Genomic DNA, 20,811 nt, shown 5'->3' on the forward strand with positions numbered 1-20,811 from the left:
TAAATGCTATTTGACCAAAATTTAAATAGCAGTGAGACTAGAGACCAATTAACAAATCTGCTCACCTGGAATTTTATAGTAGAAAAAATGGAATAATTTTTGTGTATGTGTATAGAGTAGGAATATTTATCAGCTGCATACAACTAGATACCTAATTACATAATCTGCATCAGATTTTCACCTTGCATTTCCATAGATATACATGTCAGCTGTAGATCTGTAATGTTATTTTTCTGTCTATTCTGTGTGTCACAGGCATTTGGCCATCTTTTTTTGTCTGAGTCTAGTGCTCATGCAGCAAAAAATGTCAGATATGAGTAAATCACAAGTTTAAGTCTCAGTGACTGTAGTACAACACTTGCTGTTCTAGGTGTGCTACAAAGTTCCAGGTGTGCTACAACCATCATATAGAATTGGCTGTAGTGGTTTTGAAAAGAAAATCACTTCCAGAGAGGAAAGGTTAATTAAAGAAATGGAGGATGTGCTGAAGAAAACATATTATGGAAATGAGTAAAAGAACCATCTCTTACCATTTAGAGACTTACCTCATGGAAATGGTGAGATTCAAAGAGGCTAACCATTAAGTTCTCATTTGACTGAATATTGATGCTACCTGGAAAAAACACTGAAACATGTTGAGATGCAACTATTGGGTTATAAATACATGCAGGTTCATATCAATATTCAACTTAAATATTCTGGGGGGTTTTTTGTTGGTTTTTTGGGGGTTTTTTTTTGCACATGGTCTAAGAATTTTCTGTTCCTTCCTTTGGAATTTTGAAAATTTCAGAGAAAATCACTCTGTAAATTATCTCTGTCTAAGGTTCATAAAGCTCTTTGTTGATATGGTGTGCCAAGGAAACCAAGCGCTAAATTCAGGGAGTACACACACGCTGGTCAAAGGCTAGGCTCTGCTGTGGTCACCATGCAACACTAAAACCAGATGAAAACTGTCCATTAACCTTTGCATGGAAGGGAAGAAATGGTGTATAAGCTCTGTGACCTCAATAATTGCCCACAAAGTTACTGGACAGAAAGAGTGATAAATTTGCACCACTGCAAGTTTTAAAATACCTCTCATTCTTTAAGGAAGCTAGAAAATTGAGCACTCAGAGACCGCCAGTTTGCCACATATCCGTAGATCGAGTATAGCACAGGTACAACAATGTCAGAATACCGTTATGTCTTTTGTGGAGCTCGGTCTTTATGGAACATTTACAGCGAAATGGCACTTTACTCTCCAAGATCTTTCAGCTCTGTCTTTTTCAATGAGAAGACTGACATCTGAAGGTGTGATTTTGTGACAAGTAAATTATCCTTTGGAAAGAGGACAAAACCCAAGAGCCTATTTAATGAGTGATAGTGAGAGGACAATCATCTAATTTTGGTTGCTATTTTCACTGAATGCATTTTAAATCCAAAGCTTGGAGGGCAAAGAAACTCTTCAGATTCAGAAAGCAGAAAGACTGGGCTGGCACCATAAGGAGCTAGGGATAATGACACATGAGCACAAGGATCCCAACCAGCAGTTAGTGATAGGGTTTGGTTCCTCCAGCCAAGGCAGCCTGAGGATAACCATGTAGAGGGGTATAAACAGGAGTCTCTGCCTGTCCAGGTCCCACAGCTTACTGTAGGCAGAGTATCTCCGCAGTTCCCACGCATAGCAATTAACTTGGTAATGTGTGTTGCAGACAAGTAAGCACCTGGACATTCATACATATTTGGAGGCCACAAAACTATCTAATCCACAACACAGTGGATTAGACAGTGCTTCTGTCCCAAAAGGATAAGACAAAGAGCACTGTGTGTCAGGGTGCTGGTGCCATGCCTCCCAACAATACTGCCTTTGCAGTGGTCTGGGGATGAATGTCATTCTAGTGGCATTTCTCAACACAACAGAAGCATGACCCTTGCCCACACCCATCGCCTTACGGTCTACATTGAGGTTGGGTGGTGCCCACCTACATGGGCTCTTCCTCTCTGGGTGGTAAGTAGAAGAAATTGCGGCTGGGCTTCCACAAGGGTTCTGGTGCTCTCTCTTGCATGTCATCATGTACCTCTCCAAAGTGACAAGTTCAGGAGTTCTCACAAGCTCCATGGGACTCTACCCTGGTCATCTGGAAATTGAGACTCTCAGTGATAGCATGTAGTGGGCTACAAGGACTTACTCTCTCCTAGCCAGTTCCCATAATCAGTTCCATGAACCAGTCAGTGCCCTTGGTGACTAACTGGCCACTCTACTTGAGCTTAAGCAAGAGAGTCTCAGCAATGGCTGGGACATTACTCTTTCCAAGGTGCTGTTCCAGAGCAATGAACAGTGAGCCTGGGGCCTAAGACATGGCTCTTTGCCCTCTGCCTGAGGTGACATGCAGCTGGCCATACTAAAGGGGTGGAAAATTACTGCTGAGGATGCGCTACCTACCTGTGTCTGTCAGGTAGGTAAGGCATTGCACAGCATTCAATATTAGGCTTGCCTGACTGATTAAATCTTGTTCCCTTCTTGGGATCCTCATTAAAGCATTTCCTGAACTGAAGGGAAGGGGTTGCTCTGGGTACAGTGGGTTAAGATCAGCCCATGGGGCTGTGACCTGCTGCTGTGTCTTGGACACTTTTTGGACAAAGTCTCTGAGAAAGGAGCTCCATGGGACACAATGGTGGATGAAGCCATACTGGCTGTGGGGCCAGGACCCATGTTGTCTGACTTTGGGGGAAGCCCTTGGCAAAGCTGTGAGCCTATCCCCCAACTACAGCTGAAGTCCCATAAAGGTTAGTCCCAGGACCATCAGCAGAAGGTGGGGATGTCCCTGAACAGACCTCATAACTCTAGGCCCAGGGTGGAGGTCATACTGACTTGTATGTCAGAAGACTCTGAGGGAAAGACACAAACAGATACATTTCTCTTTATTTGTGTAAATGGATTATTCCAACAAGTTTCCATGCTTCCACACCATCTTCAAGAAATGAGATTTTTTTTTTATAAGATATTACTACAGCTGTGTAGTGGATGTGAAGTCACTTTTTTCTTACATTAAAACAAAAAAATAAATAAAATCCCAGAAGTCATTGAGGTGTTGGTAGATTGTTCCAGGATCGTGTTGCCAAATTTCAGCCAATTAAAGAAAAAGTGAAATGTGGAGAATAGGGCCACCATTCATATTTACATAATGAATATCCAACTGTTAATAGACAGTTAGAAATTCAGGTGCAATGAAAAGTGATATACTACTAATAAAATGTTTTCTGCCTATGAGGACTCACATACCCAGCAAACTCCTCCATCACTTTTGGAAGCAAACTCTTGTTTATTTCCACAGGTAGATTATCCTAGTCATCATTCTCTTTAATATCTCTAATCACACTAAATTTTAGGGACACAGTAAGGACATATGCAGTTCTTTTAGTTCTCTGAGTTCTCATTTGGCAAAGTGTTATCAATGTGGACAGAACTCACTGAAAGCCCATATTGAGCCTTAATCCCTTGTTAGTATCATTTTGGGGTCTTAACTACTGAGTAATTTCTGGACTCTGCAACAGGGAAATTCTGTGGCTTCTTTAATAAATCTTCATCAGAGCACTGATAGTCCACTTGTAAATCCATGCACAAATACTGTACATGTCTGTATTATTTCTGATCTTTCAATTAGAATCTTAAAAGTGTTTTTGTCACTCTAGATGTAAATGTCTGTAAATTATTGTCTCAGGCTGAAGAAGAAAAAATGAAAATAATTTTTGCTATAGCTCTGTTACGTTCAACCTTGACACTTCAGTATCCTGTCTGCATTATGCTAAAAGCAAGTCATTGACTCGAGTATAAAAGCCTTTAATTTATGTGTACTGCAATTTCTTAAATTTCATACACTGGACCACTTAAAAACTTGCAAGAAATGGATTTTATATAGCAACTGTCAATATAAGGCGATAATTCTTTGATTTATAATTAAAGGCTAAAGTTTCAGGATTGCCAAACTGCTCTCTTGAAAAAAAAGCCCAGTAACTACAGTAAGGAAAGAAATGCAAGGAGTTCTTAGTTTACAATCATTCCCCAATAAAACAACTTTTTGCTGGTTACTGTCAACCCCTTCCATAGGCTACTCGGCTTATAGAAAAGAAGAAACTATTTATTCCTAAGGACATATTGAATGTGAATTACTCACTGTCAAGATTCATCCTCACTGAAGAAAAATTATGTAAAAAAAAAATACCTTAGGAAATGCCAAGTTGTTAAATACCTTGTGTCCTCTGTGATAGCTTCTGTAATTGTGTAATAGTCCTTATGTCTTGAGGGGACTGTGAAGTTATTGCTTTTGAAGTTAGCTAATAACTCATGAAAAATATGAACTTCATCCAAATTAAAATTATTGCTAAAAGGTAAATTACGTAGTGATGTTATATAGCCCATAGACAGCTCCATCTGAGAGGGCTGGGATGGGTGAAGACATACCTCCTACTCACCTTCCCACTAGAGGCAAGATAGACAGAGTGCCTGACAAGATATTCTTTATTCAGAAAACCCAGTCCACTAGGGAAACAGTGATCCAGCTGCCTAGATGAGAGGTAGTCAATATATGAGTTCAAGCAAAAGCTTTGGTGGAAAAAAATGTCTTCATCATAGAGTGGCAGCAAAGGTACAGAGATATTTAACAGGAATATAAATACAGCATTGCTGACAAAATGCAAGTACTTGCCAGACAAAACACAAAAGAATAATTGTAGAATACACAAAAAATCATAGATTCTAGACTGGAACAGGAATTTTTCATTACACCAAAATGAAAATCATTCTCGTGGAAAAGGATAAAGACAATTTCTCTTAATTTCAGGATGGCCAGAGATTCTGCATTTAGCCAGTCTTCATGAAGCTACACCATAGATCTTATTACCCAGATTACAACTATTTCAGAAATAAAACTACCCATCTTTTTGAGTTGGCACTCCAACTCACCCTAAGTCAAACTCATTAGTACATTAACCCTCTCCCTCCTATCCCATGTGACTGCAGCTCTGTAGAGGGAGCAGAGCTAAATAGTCCTCAGAGGGATCTGTTCTGTCACGTTCTCTCTGCTTTGTGTTTCCTGTGGTTCAATCGCATTTTCTGATTACACAATCTGTAAGGAGATTCTCTGTCTCTAGCTGATACATCTTCTTCATGTTGTTGGACCCGTAAGACTTTGATGATTAGGGCTGGTTATTATTAGGGCTGCAAATCCCCCAGTCTTTATTAGCAAACACAGTGCTCTTCTTTTGAGACAAATTCTGCTTAGAAGCATATACCAGTTTTATGTATGTTTGTTCAAAACATATAAACATCTTGTGGCAATTTTTCCCCTGGCCCCACCTTGGCTTTCCATGCTGTAGTGAGTTCAGCACTGGCTAAAATCATCAGTGCACCTACTAGAAGTAAGTACTCATTTCCTGCTATGAGACATAAATTAGGAGGAGGGTAAAGCAGGCTGAAAACATAGAAGATATAATGGAAACTATTTACAGAACTAAAAAAAAATAATAGGAATCAGAATAAAACCTTCAGAACACTTCTCCTCCCCTGCCTACAACCTCTTTTTTTTCACCACAGACAATGTAGAGGCAAAACCTGGGATTTTCAATTGGTTACTACCTCTATAACAGTCTTTCATCAATTCTTGTAGGGAGAGGACTTTCTCTTGCCATGACATGGAGATTTTCCACAAAAAACTGTTCTCTTGTGGCTTCAGTGTCACAGTGAATCAGCTACTTGGGAAAGGGAAATCTGTTCACAGTGTCAAAGTCCCTCCCAAGCCTTGCAGCTTCCCCATAGCTGCTTTCAAGGGCCATGTCAACTTATGGGGTACTATTTTAAGTATGAGCTGTTCCAGCATAAAAAACCCGAAAAGTTCTTTTATCTCTGGGAACAGAGGCTTCTCTTCTTCTATCCCTAGGGCAAAGTTTCTCATCTCTCTCTGTTCAAGCTACTCATTAGATTAGTCCTGGCCACATGGCTGCTCCTAGACCCAGCCTGGCAGTGGCCACCTCTTGCCCCTGCTGGCTCCTGTCCTCAGGGCTGCTCCCAGCACCAGCAGAGCCCCTGGTCAGCACGGCCCAGCGGTGCTGCTGAAAAAAGGAGCGGCGGGCTCCACCGGGAAAGGGCCCAGCCCCGCTGGGAAGGGGTCCCAGCGGCCCGGCAGGACGCGGCCCAGTGGACTCCCTGGTGAGGGACTCGGCAGCCTGCTCAGCACCCCTCAGGGGAGAAAATCTCGGCTGGGCTGCATGGGGCACGCCTGGTCTGGCATGCGGAGGCCCAGGGGCCTGTTGCCAGGGTGCCTTGAACCTGGAGGGGGGCAGCACCAGGATAGGGGAGATGCCCCACTAGATTAGGGTGGGGAAAACCTTGTTCCCACAGATTTTTGCAGCCACATATTGGTGCCTTTTGGTTCTGGTGTTCTAGTGGTTTGTGAAAATTGGTGTCATCATTGTTCAGCCCCTATTTTCCATTTATGTACTCTTCCTAGAACGCTTTTCATTCCCTTAACCCTCATTGTCTCTGTTTTGCCACAGTGCTGCACCCGTTATCCCTGTCTTTATCCACGCCCCTGCACCACTTTCCCTCGTCCCTATTGGACCTCAACCCTCAGACCTGCCCCATTTTGCCCTGTATTTAATCCTGTGCCTTTAGCCCAATCCTTCATTATTGTCCCTGAATCTATTTGAGGCTGTGTTCAACAAACCAGCTGTCAGAGTACCAAATGAGAACCCATTCCTTTGTCTTAAATCACCAGCATTTTCTACGGTGTGCTCTGGTCTCAGAGACACAGGTCAGTCTCTGGGATCTTGTTGTGGCAGGCACCGTAACACATGCAGGCTGTGTGGGGCAGGCCTGACCAGCACCCAGTTACCTCTTCAAAGCCAAAAGCCAAGAAAGAGATTTCTTGGGCTTGCCTGTTTTTAAAATGTGACTCTCACAGAGGTGAACACAGCTTCTAAATGGTTCAATTGCTTGTCAATTCCCAGAGCTAGCCAGCTATTGTTTGTTTGTTAGGCACAGGGGAAGCTCTTAGCAGACCCTCCCAGAAAAATAATTTCCCTGGGTGGCTTCTTCTCATCAAGTGTCAATTAATGCAAAACCAGCACACATGCCCTCAACAAGATGATGCTCCAATTGAAAGTGTAGGTTTATTTACGAAAACTGAGTTTTCCTTTGAGGAAATGAGAACTGGATGCAAGCTGAGCTTCATAGAACATCAGAAATATTTTGCTTTTTTTAAAAAATAACAAAATGCGTGTTGGGGGAGGTGTGAGATAGAAATGAAGCTATGCAAAGATGTGTCCTCCAGGTGTCACAGAGATGGTAAGTTCTCTGAGGTATATCATAGATGGTAAAGGATGAGATATAGCTCCAAATGACCTACTGCTTCTGTGTTTATTTTCAGAGTGTTCATAGGTAACACCTAGATGGCTCTTCTCCAGAGATACTGTATCTTTTCTGTTGGGCAAGTAGGATAGCTAATGCACAAACAGAGAAGGGCAAAAACCAATAATAAAACCAGTAGTCGTGAATTTTGCTAATTTGGATGTTTGCTTGCCAGGCATATCTAATTTTTCATATCAGCTTCCTTACATTATAAAATGAATAAGTTAGAAATGAGTTAAATCTTTACAGGGTTTAGGTAGACATGGCCTATGTATCATTTTAAGAACAGTGAGTAAAGTCTTTAGATGTACAGAGACTGATATATAGTTGTTTAACATTTTCTGAATGCAGACTCTGTAGTAAAATAAAATTAAAAAAAAAAATTAAAAAAAATTGAACACTGAAGGTGTAGTAATACACCCTTTAATAAAGGCTGTAAAATCCAGCCCTGGATCCTCTAGGAGCCAGACAAATCTTAACATAACTCCTGATGGATCAGTAGGTCAGGTGGGCCATAGTAGTTTCAATTCCTGCTCTTGCACTATTACAGCGAGTGAACTCCAGAAGCTAACTTCTCCACAACAAGGCAATTCTAGTACTCTGTCTTAGCTTCACATCTAAAATCCTTATTTCTTCATCTGGTTGAAGTTCATCTTCAACTTAATGACGATCCTATGTCTAACAAGCTCATATCCTAAGCACACCTGTTTCTTGGTGCCTCTCTTAACTATAGCCTGGCATCCCCTGTCTAATCCAGTCCCTGCTGTGGCTTACCAGCATAGTCCAAACTTGGTGCTCTAGCCTGGTTCCAGTTCTTGTTCCAGATGACTTGCTTTCTGGTCAGTTGAAACTATGTGGGCCCAAATCATCATATTTGGCTGAAGACCTCTTTTGATATTAGTCCTTCAAATGTAAGTTGTAAACTAAGGCTTTTACATCTTTTTTAAAAACAAACAAACAAACAAAAACTACAGACCTACTTTCATGTTCCCATCTGGTTTTATTCCTCTTCTGTAATACAATTTAAAGAAGACCTAATATGCAGTGCTTACAGAGTCTGGCAGATACAATCTTCTCTTAAAGATTTAATTTTAAAATATTATCAGCTAGGGAAGGGCTCTGTAGGAAATCAGTCCCAGAATATGAAGCAGACTGGAATATCTTCTTTGTATTCCACCATTTTGTGAATGACCTTATGTAGACACTTATATTGGTCTAATCATTTTACTGTTAAAGAGGGACATGACATACCTACTTTGAAATTGTAGTTCTTTATGCTTCATGTTTAGTCTCATTTAATCAATCAGACCAACACTTGTAAGTATAAATGTTCATCTTATGATTCCATGTAGCGTGACTGAGATGCTGTCTGCTTTTGTTTAGATCGAAATCTGGTTATTGCATAAAAGTGCATTGAGATGCACTTTATAGGTATTCAAGACTCCTGTTGCACCTTTTTGTTGTTTTTGCAGTGATTAAGTTGGTGTTGGAATAGTTGAATGGAAATCAAATCCCTTCGCACTAGTAGGGATTTAAGGTAATGCATAGTATTTTTTGAGACAGGAATTTTAGGGGAACTTGTCTGAACACTTATTTGCCACAGTCTTGCCCTGATGGGTTTTTACTCTTATCTATTTATTCAATAACATCAGTAAAAGTAGTTCCCCATTTTGCTTTTTGAGGTCTTAGCAGCTACTACTTGCAAGCCTCCACTAGGGCATAATTTCAGCAATTAATAATAACCAGTGTTATTCTTTTACTAGTCTCCTAAGTTTTCTGCTCCCTATTTGACCAACAATTGTAAAGCTCAAAGACTTTTACTGTTGTGTATGAGAAATAGCATATAAATAATGTTGCTTTTCATTGCAATCACTTATGAAACAGGGAAAAGGTGATCAGAGATGATTTCACTATTCACATAGGAATTCTTACAGGGACAGCTTAAGAGTGTGGCTCTTACCTGCAGTGGACTGTAACCTGTGACACTTTGCAGTTCCAGGAGTGGCTCCTGCTGTTGAATCATATGCTAAAATGAGAAGTCATAGGATATTTTTCAAAGTACAAGCTGTACTCCTCTCCCTTTGTGTATGTTGTATACTCATGTCCATACACATGTGTATGGATTTAGAAATGTAGACACAGACAAAGATGTGTACCTTCTATGTGTATCTTCAAAACTTTGCCTGATTCTTTTTTGGCAGCTTTATTTAAGGTTGTCTTGGATGGGAAACATGAAGTCCCCATTGAAGAATGAAATAGGCCTTTAACTCTGGACACAGAGGACTTGCAGGCTTACAGTTTGTAGGAAGTCCTGTCCTTCTCCTCAGCTGAAGTGTCTGCAAATGTTTTGCTACACTGCAAACCCTTAGAATGGTGCTGACTGTCATAATGCAGAGTGATTTAACCAGGGTTTGGAAATCATTGTGTGCAAATTTTTTTCAAAATGATGATAAGTTTACAAGATTGGGTGATGTCTGTAATGCCAATGAAATATCCCATCTAGATAAAGCTGTTAGAACATGGCTTTCAGAAAGTATCAGCACTTCCAATTTGTGGTTACAGTTTATACCAAACAGAATGTGATTTTCATAATAATTTTTATAAAGAATTGCTTGGCAAAATGTTAGAATGAAGTTCATGCATATTGGAAGTTTGTCAGACAGGAAGTTTGTTATTTCAACATGGATAAATATTGGAACATTGGTAATTGTTAATTTTTCCATATTAATTTATGTGTATTTTTAGACTTCTCCAGTTACACATAATTTTAATGACTCGGTCAGCAGAGTCATTGAGATCACAGAAAAGAATAAGCCAACTCCATTGCCTATTTCCCAGCAACTAAGTTTGTCTGCTGATTCTCTCAGCATTTTCTAGTTTTACATCCCAGTGGAACTGGTTTGGAAGTCATCCACTACTTGTGATCCAGACAGCTGAGCTATTTATGAGATGGACATTATTTGAATTCTCACATCTTCCTTCATCAGGTAAATGTCTCCTTTTATCAGGTAAATGACCAGCCCATCTAACTGTTGTTTTTCACTGGGGGTATTTCCTTTTTATTTCAAAGAATAAACACCATCCTGTACTTGCAATTTCATTAAAATAGGCACATTCTTTTGGAAAATATTTTTTTTTAGTTTTTTTTTTTTAATTGAGTCTGCCTATAAAAGATGGGTTTGTCAAAAATTAGAAAACTTATTCCTGCATCAGCAGCATCTGCATTTCCAAAAGTGAAAATTTCTATTCTCAAACTGTAATGTAATGAAACTCAAATGCTTGTCTTAGAAGCAGTTAAACATATCCAGAATATCTCTGCTTAAATTCTAAGTATTGTAGCACTTCTAGTTTTGATTTACTGTGCCCTAAACAGGAGTTTTACTTTATAAATATGCTTAAGGAATGATCAGGACATATTTTTTGACTTTCACATATAACAAATAGCTCTAGTTTTAAAAGAAACAGTAACTGATTATCGAAGAGAAAATGTCCCAATCATTATGAGATAAAGCAATGAAGGGGCTAAGGAAGAAAGAAAAACCAAGCAAAGACAGCATATGTGAGCTCCAAATTGCCAGTAAAACTTGGAAATGGAAAACACCTGATAATAAGAAATAATTTTTAGACAAAAACGGAATAGGTTAAATTTGTTAAATGGAACAAGAACTGTTCCTGGAGCTAAATTACATGAAGGAATGGTGATTGTACTTCCTGGAGCACTGAATGAGGCACAAAGTAGACAGCAGACAGGCCACAGTATCATCCTCAAGGATCTTTGGTGATATGTTGCTTAATCTTGATCAGGACTTCTTTGCTGCTGCATCAGACAGTACATGTGACAAAGAACTCAAGTTCTGTTTTTTCAGATCATATTAATTTCCCAAATAGTCTCAATTATTAATTGTAAACAAAATTGCTTACACTACAAAAATATTGCAATATTTATTTACCTGCTATACAGCTGCCAAAATCATCTGCTATTGCTGCTTATCAGCAATTTAAAACCTTGTTGTATGTTTGGGTGTCATGGAGTTACTTTACCTTTAAGGAAGTTGAAGTTGCTGGGAAGTGCTTGGAGTCTTTTCTCCTGACCAATTATCGGTCATTGCTGAGAACTGACAGCAGTTTAGGCCATTGAAAAGTGGGATCAACTTGTGAACCCTACCTTAAGATGTAAAGTCAGGGTACTTGGGTGCGCGTTTTGTTTCCTGGCTGTGAAGGGTGGCGGAGCTCCAGGCCTCCCGTCCCTGCCCAGGCCATGCGGCCGGGCGGGGATGGGGCCGGGCCTGCCCCGTCTCCCGGCCGGGAGATGGGGGGGCCTGGGGAAGGTTTTCCTTGGGGCCGGGCCGGGCCGGGCCGATCTCTGGCTCGGCTGCAGGTTTTGCTGTAACTACATTCACTAGACACTGCCCAGTGAAGAAGGAGAGAGGCTCTGGACCTGCAGTAAGCAGAGACAGCCACACGCTCCAGAGCAGCTATGAAGAACTTTCCATCGCAGACGGCTCCAGCTCCTGTTCGGCAGAGATCTCCGAACCATCTACAAAAGCCTGGGCAAGATGTTAACTCTTTCATTACCCAGATGAGACTTGCGGATTAATCTTTTTATCCAGAGAGAGAGAGAGTGATCAACATGAAAAGAGACTTTATAAACTACCAGTGACAGGAAAGAAAAGAAGCTTCAGGAAAGGTAGAGAATTAAGAAGATGCTTTAATTGAGCTGAAATATCTTTCTGTTAAAACTATAGAGATGGACAATGAAGTCCTGAAAAGAACTCCTTTAATTCATAATAAAGTATGTAGGGAGGAATAAAGTGTTCAAAGTGTAAATTTGAGTAAAAAGTAGAGTAATTATGGTATAGTGAAGTGCTGGGAGATTTGAAGCCTTGAGAGGCAATGAGAGAACTGTTTTCTAGTGAAGCTCACAGAAACAGATGAAGAAGACTTTTTGCCTTTGAATAACTCATCCTTAAAAATGCTATCTCTAGACTCATGGCCCATACACACCTCAGAGTAATGTGAAATGGGAGGAGTGGGCTCTGATAACAGCAATTCTGACAAACTAGCATCAGAGCGATGGAAAACTATAACAAAAATAGGTTTTTTGTGAGAAACTCCATAAATTAACAGGAAGAAACTTCTGTTTCTCTACAAAGACTGGTGAAAAGACTGTAGCAGGAATTGGGACTGTTTTAACCACCAAAGTTCCAAAGTTTTTGTCTCTGTTGTCATGTGAACAAGGGAATAGTAGGTAGATAAGGGATGAAAAGGTTTTTCTGGAAGTTTGTTCTGGCGTTCTTATTATTGTGGTTTGTCAATAAACTTTCTTTATTCCTTTTAAGTTTTATGCCTGTTTTGCTCTTGTTCTAATCCATATCTCACAGCAAGAAATAAGTAATTTTTTGTTAGTTACTGGTTTAAAACCACGACGTTGGGATATATCTTAATCCTAGGAATATAAGAGAATTTCTTTTTACACAACATATTATATAGTTTCAAAGGAATTTCCTTCCAAAGTGTATCCATTTTATGAACAGATCTTTCTAATTCATTTAGGGTTTAGAAAGTCATAAAAACAATAACTAAATATAAATATTTAATATCTTATTTAATATAAATAAATTATTTTATTTTCCTTCTCAATCTGAAAAAGAATTTTACCAAGATAAGAGCAATTTAATTTCTATACCTAGTCTCTGTTTAATCACCACTGTCTCTTCCTGCTTCATTTCCTGCTGCTTTTTAGACACCAACACAATTCCTTGCATTTTTCCTTCCTCAGGTCTCTTTGCTTCTCACTATGATATTTTAAGCCACAATTGCTATTTAAAATGCTAATTGTCATGTGCTAAATCCACAAAAACATATTTTAAATGTCTATAAGTTCTTTAAAGGAGTTAATTTTCATCACAAAGGCATTGGAGTGAGAAGTACTGCTAACAGAATCACATGGAAATTGTTTTTTTCTCCCAGACCTGGGTCGGGCAGCAGGGATTGACTTTGCCTGCAAGAAAAAGAGATGAAAAACAGAGGCAGTTTGTGCTTTCTAGCATAACCTGGCAGCCTAAGTGTTGGTATTTTATGGTGGAGCAAAGTAAAAGCACTTTATCTTGTCTAATGGAACAAAGCATAGGAATCAAGTGTGTTGGTAGGAATGCTTGTTCACAAGCACAGTGTTTGCCAGCTAGCTAAATTTGAGGAAAAGAAAAGAGCAGAAACTGCCTACTTGCTGTGGAAAAAAAATAATACTTCTCCATCTGTTCCCACTTTCACACACCTTCTCCACTTAGGAAGGAGAGACCTGTGAAGGTTGTTTTGCCTTGTGGAAAGAAAACTGTGATACAGTTTCTCATGTGTCAGTGGAGCAGGGAACCCAACGCTGTATGTAAGCAGTGGAATAGGTTGTCTTCCCTCCCTGCTGCAGTAGGAGGCAACAGATCCTTTGCCCAGATGAAAAACACATACCTTTGCCTAGGTTTGTTGCAAAGACAAGGAACTTTGGAGCAAAGTTTGGAAGAAAAGTTATAGTTCCTGATGAGACAGGGAAAAGGACATCCCAAATTCTCCTTTCTTTAGGTCCTATCTAGCCTCCTTAACTAACTGGAAGAATGACAAGCTTCAGTCTTCTGGGATGTCCTCCTTGCAGGATTATAAAAGCTTCCTTGCAAATCTGCTTGTTTTAGGGTTTTCTTTTTTTTTTCCAGGAGTCAAGGCACTGCCATTTGCTATTTGGCATATATGTGTGGTTCAGCTAAGAAGTTTTTTCTGTGGTGGCTGCTGGCTCAATAGCTCTGGAAGCAAGAGCTGAAAATTCAAGCACTGGAATGCAAGATAAATATTCTTCTGCCAGCTGGTGAAGGAGAAATGGGGACAGGTGATCATAAAGGACTGCTTTATCAAAGAAAATCCAGGGTTCAATTAAAAGAGAGGGAAGAGAGAGGTAAAGCGACTGACAATTGTGGTTTTCTGGTTAGAAGGGAATACTGTAGAATGAACAGCAAAACAGGAAGAGAGGTGAGGCTGTGAAGAAAAAAGACTGAAAGCATAAAAAGTGATAGGAGAGATATATTGTGTGTTAGGGATTGGCCAGGATTAGAAAAAGTCAAAATCCAAGAGAAAAACAAAGGTGATGTCTGATTTTTAAGGAGGAAGGAGAGGAATAGCATTTAAATATGGGAATTTGAAAAGGGAAAATTTGTGATGGTGGTGGAAGTGGAAGTGGAGAGAAATACTAGAAAAGAGACATGGAAAAAAAAAAAAAAGCAAGAAAACTCCGTATTTTACTCTGGCTTTAATGACTCAGTAATTACAAATTGGTGGTACAGATTTGGAGCCCTTTTCATTTAAAATGGAATATGTCAATGGAGGACAAATTAAACATCTGATATCTGGAAGCATTGCAGGTGGTGAATTAGAAAGTTAAATACATCTTGTGCAGCCTCCATGGGTTTTCACTTGTAATACCGCACCAATTATGCAGATCTTCCTATTCATAAAACACACTTGTGTAAGCATTACCATCATAAATGACCCATTCTTGGAAGATGACAAAGAATACATTGTAAGGGCTTTATAAAACAATTATAACAGGTGAAAAACTTCTGCATTCCTTTCTCATTATGTCTTAGGCACTTCTGGGAACAAGAAAGGTACTGAGTTCCTTATATACTTAACCACTACCATGCAATTTTGAGCCTGACAAACTAGCTAGACCTCAGCTAAGCTAAGGGAAAATAAAGTCCTCATTGTTAAGCCAGAAGAAAAAACTTGCAGCTGCTATATATGTAGGTAAATACACGGAAAATGGAGATGATTATATGCACCATGAAAACCACAAGCTTATGCATTCTACCATTTCTAGGTCACATCAAACAGCACATGGTGTGAAGAAGTGCAGATTTCAATTTAGGTAATGTATATGCAATTGGAGTAGAGCAGGGGACCATGACCATGACAATCTATCTCCTGCAGATTAATGTCTGGTGCAGGCAGGTATGTCATAAACTATAGCTTAATATGGAGAACCTCTCAGTTTTTCCCTCATTTTCACTAATGTATTGTGTGTGCTTCTAAGAGATTCCCAGTAGATGTAAGGCTATTGCTTTTAAATGTTGCCTCTGACCCAGATAATGTCAAAATGTCTGAATATGCTATGCTCTTTTTAGAAAGAACATCTCTAATGTAATGCAAATGCACACTGTGGGGAAATTCCAGCTGAGAAAATGAGGCCTTATATTTCTAAAACTATATACATGTCAATAGCCCATTATTCTCAAGTTTTAAATGTAATTGCAACCCATCTTGGAACAAATTCCTGAAATAATAAAACACACTGAGTAGCAGTTACTGTGTCTTCCAGTTATTTTATGCTCCCCCCCTGCCCTGCAAAATGAAAAAAAAAAAAAAGTAAAGTGAAGTGAAGTGAAAAAAGTGGAGGAGAATGGAGTGAGGAAGGGAGACAGAAGATAAAAGTGAAAGTCATATCCTTTTCTGTAATGTGTTTTTGGAACACTGTGCAAAAATATGCTGGGCTCCTAAAAGGCATTACAACATCAACGCATCTGAAGCTTTTGTACAAATGTATCTCAGTCCAATTTTGTATGACAAATTATTTCCAGGCAATTAAGAATATTTATAATTGTTTTCTTTAGTTGGAACTTTCTTCTATTTCCAAATTTCTTTTAAGCTAATGTTTCCTATAAAGCCTGAACAGCCGTCATTTTAAAGGAATTCTCTCTTAGTCATGTGAACTGCTCCTTGCAACCATCTTTTTCTGATAAATTTAACATGTGCATAGTACAGCCTTTATCTTCAGTATTGGTAGATTTTCAGGTATCATTATTTCATTGTGGAGTTTCCCCCCTGCTCCCCTTTCCTGGAAGAACTCCAAGAAACAGTTTCTATGATTAGAAACAATATAGATTAATACTAAGGTTGTGCTGAGCTGCAGTATTTCTTTCCTTCCCTTGCTGTCCTTACTTCCTTCTCAGATTTCCCTTCTTAGCATGAAACCCTATGCTTCATAATAAATGAAATATAAGTGGTTCAATTGCCTAGTCACATTTCTAGGGTGGAGAACATACATATAGATTTCCTGAAAAAAAATCCCACTATTTTAGAAACTGTTTAAGAAGCTAAAGAACTATTATGCAGTGAATCCATGACTATGAATCTGTGAGAATAGTTCCTTGGAATACTAAATTTGAGATAAAAATGTGTGTTTACTGTAAAGGCCTTCTGAAGACTTAAAAATGTAAATTTAGTTTGTCAGATGAGGTGGTTTTGTGGAAATGAACAATCACACTAAGAACCAACTTTCCTTCTCAGTTTCACATAAAGCAAGAGGTAGCTGCAGATAGCATTCAGCATGCTTTATTCCCCTTTCAGTCTTTTTTTCTTCCCTTACTTAAGGGAATCTGGGGTCTTTCTATCTGACTTTTAGAGGTGCTGTTAATTATTTAAACCTTTCATCTTTCTTTAATTTATGTCATAGTGTAAGCACAGTTTCTAATTTTTATCTGCTTCTCATCAAGCTGCATTTCTGTCATTGTTTGTAAGCCTGAGGATAGACGAAACTGTAAAATTAACTGTGTTTCAGTCTTTGAAAGAGAAAAAAACAGATAAAAAACAGTATCCCCAGGACTTAGTGCCTCTGGTAGTTGATTAGTCCCTGCAGTAGGGAAAATTAAATTTTGTGGTTGAGACCCAGCATGCTTGGATGGTTTAATAATGCTGTGGCCATCATCCAATGGCTGACAACCAAGAACTGAGGTACTTTCTGTTCTTTACTCCCTCATGCAACACCTGAAAATCCCGGGGCAAATCAAGCAGCAAATTAAAGCTCAAAAAACCCCCTCACCTGCAAAGCATGTATAAGGAACTCATTTTAATGCTTTCAAGCTGAAGTCATTGGGACAGGAGCCCAAAAAGCAGCGACAAAGGTATCTTGGTAAGTTCTGAAAGCACCTTTTTCAGTTTTTTGTAGCTCCAACTGGGCTTGCTGTTTTAATGTATTTCTGCTTCCAGTGCAGTTAAAGCCAAGTAGCTACTAAAAGCAATCAAGTCACACGAAGCATTTCAAAAAGCCAAATCAGTGATTATGACTATAGATACAAATGAAGACTGTGGCTTCTCAAATATAGTTATTGTAAGGCATTCCCTCCTAACTCCCAAATCTGGCTCTAGCACCCAGTAAGCACTCAAGTAACGCCTCAGGATTAACTGTCTAGGATGGGGCTTTGCATGACAGATAAATCTCCTGTGCATTGGGGCAGTCCCTGGAGATGATGATGTTGTGACCAAGTCTGCCAAGCAGAAATGGTTTTGTTACCTAGCAATGAAAAGTCAGCTTGTAGTGATACAGGCTGTGTTATTCCACAGATGAAAAGCAGAAGTGTGACATTGGATCTGGATTGTGCTATGTACAAAGTATCCTCAAAAAAGAAAAAAAATATGAAAGTGTGGTTTTTTTAGCCTCCAAGATTTTTTCTACTTTGTTTTTAGTAAAAAAAACCAGAAACCACAGGAAATTCAGATGGAAGGAAAACAGCCATTTTATGCTTCAGTGCTGAGAACATGGTGGATATTTTTCTTCCTAAGGCAAATACCTTTACTCTCACAATTTTGGCAAGTTCAGTTGGAATTTTTCTACATTTCCGATTTAATGCAACATTTGCTGATGAGAAAAGTGGTGTTTTCTTTTTGGATCAGATATATTGTTAGAATAATCTTGAAGAAACAGCTGTCAGATTCTGATTCTCTTCTGATTTAGACAGAGGCTTCAGTCACAAAGACAGCAATTTCTTCTTTAATCATTCACTGCAGTACTATCAGAAAGCTGTATTACAAGTGCTGACTTCAGAACTGCATCCTAGTTTCTCTAGTGCTTTGCTATAGCAGGGTTGGGTGGAAGAGAGAAATGAGAGCAGGCACTTTACCAGTAGTTCTTTTAGTCAGATCACAATTGTGACAATTATGTTCATTGAAATTCTTTCCCTGCCTTTAAATTCTCTTTATCAAGAGTGCTGGAGAAAAAAATGTTGCACAATCACATTGTTCTGTTTCTTGGTCTGTCTTAGCTGTTGAATCTACCAGTTTTGCAGGCAGTGGTCAACTTCAGAAAATTTGATAAAGACAAAAGTTAATAAATTTTTATCAGCTTTTCTCTATGGTGGATAAAGAATTGCAATTAATTTCCCTTTCATATTGAAGAAATGTATTTCTATATTGACAGGTTGCCCCATCAAAAAGTTTTCCCAGACAAGTCAGAGACTACCCTGAGTGTGCTAAGTATATCTAGCCAACCTGTAACCAGCCTGCAAACAGACACAGAGCAATGCTGAGAAAACCATGCATGTGGAACATTAGCTAAAGATACACAGAAATTTGTTTTTATGAGTTTAAAACACAGACTTATAGAAGGGAGCTGGGGTTTTGGAATGTTGTTATTTGAAGGCATTTCTACAATTCTACATTTGTATGTTTGAAGGCATTTCTACAATTGGACAGCCATTCATTAGAATGTAACAGAAACCTGAACTGAATACACAGGCTCAATCTAGGTTCCTAGGTTTAAAAATCTTTGTTTAGATAGGTATTTATCGTACTCTTGTGGCAAGGCCTTTGCTCCAGCAAATATACTCACATATCTCTAAGGCCTTCTTGTTCTGCAGGTGGTAAATCAAGAATGGGACACTGTAAGTGATCTTCTCAGGGTTGTAAAAGCTACACATGGCACAGGTTTAAATGTCTGCCCTGAATAAAAGTTGTCAGCTTAATCTGATGTGCCAATCTTCTAGTCTAGTCAGACTATCTTTTGTGATGGCTTCTGCACCCCGGAGTCTGGTAGCGTGATCAGGAACAAAGGACTCCCAAAGCAGAGGATACCATTTCCCAGGGAATTCAGTGCATAAAGTTTTCCTCACATTACATCTGGACTAAAGTACACAATTTGAAAACCACACAGCTTCCCTCCATCCTCTTTTTTATCATGTTAAACTGTTGGGGGTTTTAGTTTAATTCCTTCATTGGTTTCAATGCTAGTTTCTATAAGCAAGCAGTAAGATTTCAATATGCTGTTCTGACATGTTTTGCCAAGTTTAGACAACGTTCTTAAATCTTTACCCAACCTTCTTTTCTTTGTTTAGTTTTTACCCTAGTGGCAGTCCTGGTTTCTCTGCCACTCAGAATGGTTGATGTTGTACATTCTCAGGGGCATTTGCTAGTGCAGTCATTCCTCGAACTCTCAGACCTATTGGTAACACTGTTTTCACAAGGGTGATTTGCATTCAGTCTAGATTGAAGTCCAGTACGTGCCCACAACATAAAATGTGCTTGTTATGAATGAAGTATATGCAGAGCCTCTTAATAATTCACCCAACATAATTAGATACACCCTGGTTCATCTAAATGTTATCCAAAGGCTAAATATCTGAAGCTTTAATTGAAAAAGCTCATTAACTTTAAATACAGCTGAAGTTGTTGAAAAAATCTCAGTGGAAATAGTAGATTCTCCATGAAGACAAAAAATAAAAGCAGATTTGAGTCTGAAGCTATTAATCATAAAGTTGACTTGCATATTTGTGCTACGTTTGAAGTAGGTCTGAGTGCTTAATTAAAAAAAAAAAAAAAAGAGGAAACTTGTGCATGCATGCTAGCTAAATTTTGCTATTTTGCTGTATGTTTAGTGGATTTCAAGTACTTAAAGAGTGCAAAATAAAAAGAACTACTTGATGTAAGAGCACAGAAGGCAGGTCCACAGTCAACTTGAAACAAGCTGATGACTGTGTGTGATACTTGCCCATAATGTGTTAAACTAATAACCGTGTCTGTGGAATGTCACATTAGCGAACAAGCCACCACCAGAAGAACATTCAACATGAGTATATATGAAATTCGCTATTATACCCTACAGAATTTTGTACCCAAAGGTAAACAAGCCTTAGTAATACAGGTAGTCCAATGCTGCAACCAGAGGAAGCTCTTATGTCATAGATGGAATTGATAATAAGCTTCCACCTGATGGGTCCCTTCCAACACATGGGAGGGGAGATGGGAGGGGAGAATATAGCTCAAACTAGTAGAGATGACAAACTTGTATAATATTTACCTGTACAACAGAATGACCAGGATTGGCTGACACTATAATTTGAGTTTCAGAAATATTGCTTGGTGAAAACCAGCCTGATTACTTCAGAAAAGTTTGGATGCAAATTTGATGTTGATACAGTTGACATGGAACAGAGGGTGTTACTTGTGAAATTTGTGAAATACAGTTTTTAGAGCTTCTTTGATATACTTTTTTACCTTTTCTTGGGAACCAAAGCAGACAATCTTTTGCTGCTGTTACAGAAGTGATTGTGATCATGGCATCATGCCAGATTCAACCCCACAGCTTTTTTTTTTTTTTTTTTTTTAATTCAGGTACGCAT

The 20,811-nt window shown here is 39.0% G+C and overlaps 3 long non-coding RNA genes across 7 annotated transcripts in view; 2 read left to right on the forward strand and 1 right to left on the reverse strand.

Annotated features, from left to right (window-relative positions):
• The window catches only part of LOC111940783 (uncharacterized), a 61,053-nt gene extending 49,390 nt beyond the window's left edge, over nucleotides 1-11,663 (reverse strand). For 3 of the 4 annotated variants that reach the window (XR_015280296.1, XR_015280295.1, XR_015280293.1), the window contains exons 1-3: nucleotides 11,550-11,663; nucleotides 9,345-9,410; nucleotides 546-8,287 (exon numbers count right to left, since the gene is read on the reverse strand). This is a non-coding gene — a long non-coding RNA (uncharacterized LOC111940783). The remainder of the gene's footprint in view (nucleotides 1-545; nucleotides 8,288-9,344; nucleotides 9,411-11,549) is intronic. The other variant, XR_015280294.1, reaches the window with a different exon arrangement.
• On the forward strand, nucleotides 9,403-15,727 carry LOC111940682 (uncharacterized). Of its 2 annotated transcripts, none has more exons than XR_002869612.2 (2): nucleotides 9,403-10,371; nucleotides 14,086-15,727. It is a non-coding gene; the product is annotated as an uncharacterized LOC111940682 (long non-coding RNA). The 2 variants fall into 2 exon arrangements; XR_002869613.2 differs by lacking the exon at nucleotides 9,403-10,371 and adding an exon at nucleotides 11,651-12,071.
• A 1,556-nt stretch (nucleotides 15,728-17,283) lies between these two features.
• The window catches only part of LOC147648435 (uncharacterized), a 33,965-nt gene continuing 30,437 nt past the window's right edge, over nucleotides 17,284-20,811 (forward strand). Inside the window, exon 1 of the long non-coding RNA XR_015280298.1 lies at nucleotides 17,284-17,330. This is a non-coding gene — a long non-coding RNA (uncharacterized LOC147648435). The remainder of the gene's footprint in view (nucleotides 17,331-20,811) is intronic.

This window comes from Cyanistes caeruleus, chromosome Z, assembly GCF_971803275.1.
Source record: "Cyanistes caeruleus chromosome Z, bCyaCae1.hap1.1, whole genome shotgun sequence".
In the NCBI taxonomy this organism is placed as follows: domain Eukaryota; kingdom Metazoa; phylum Chordata; class Aves; order Passeriformes; family Paridae; genus Cyanistes; species Cyanistes caeruleus.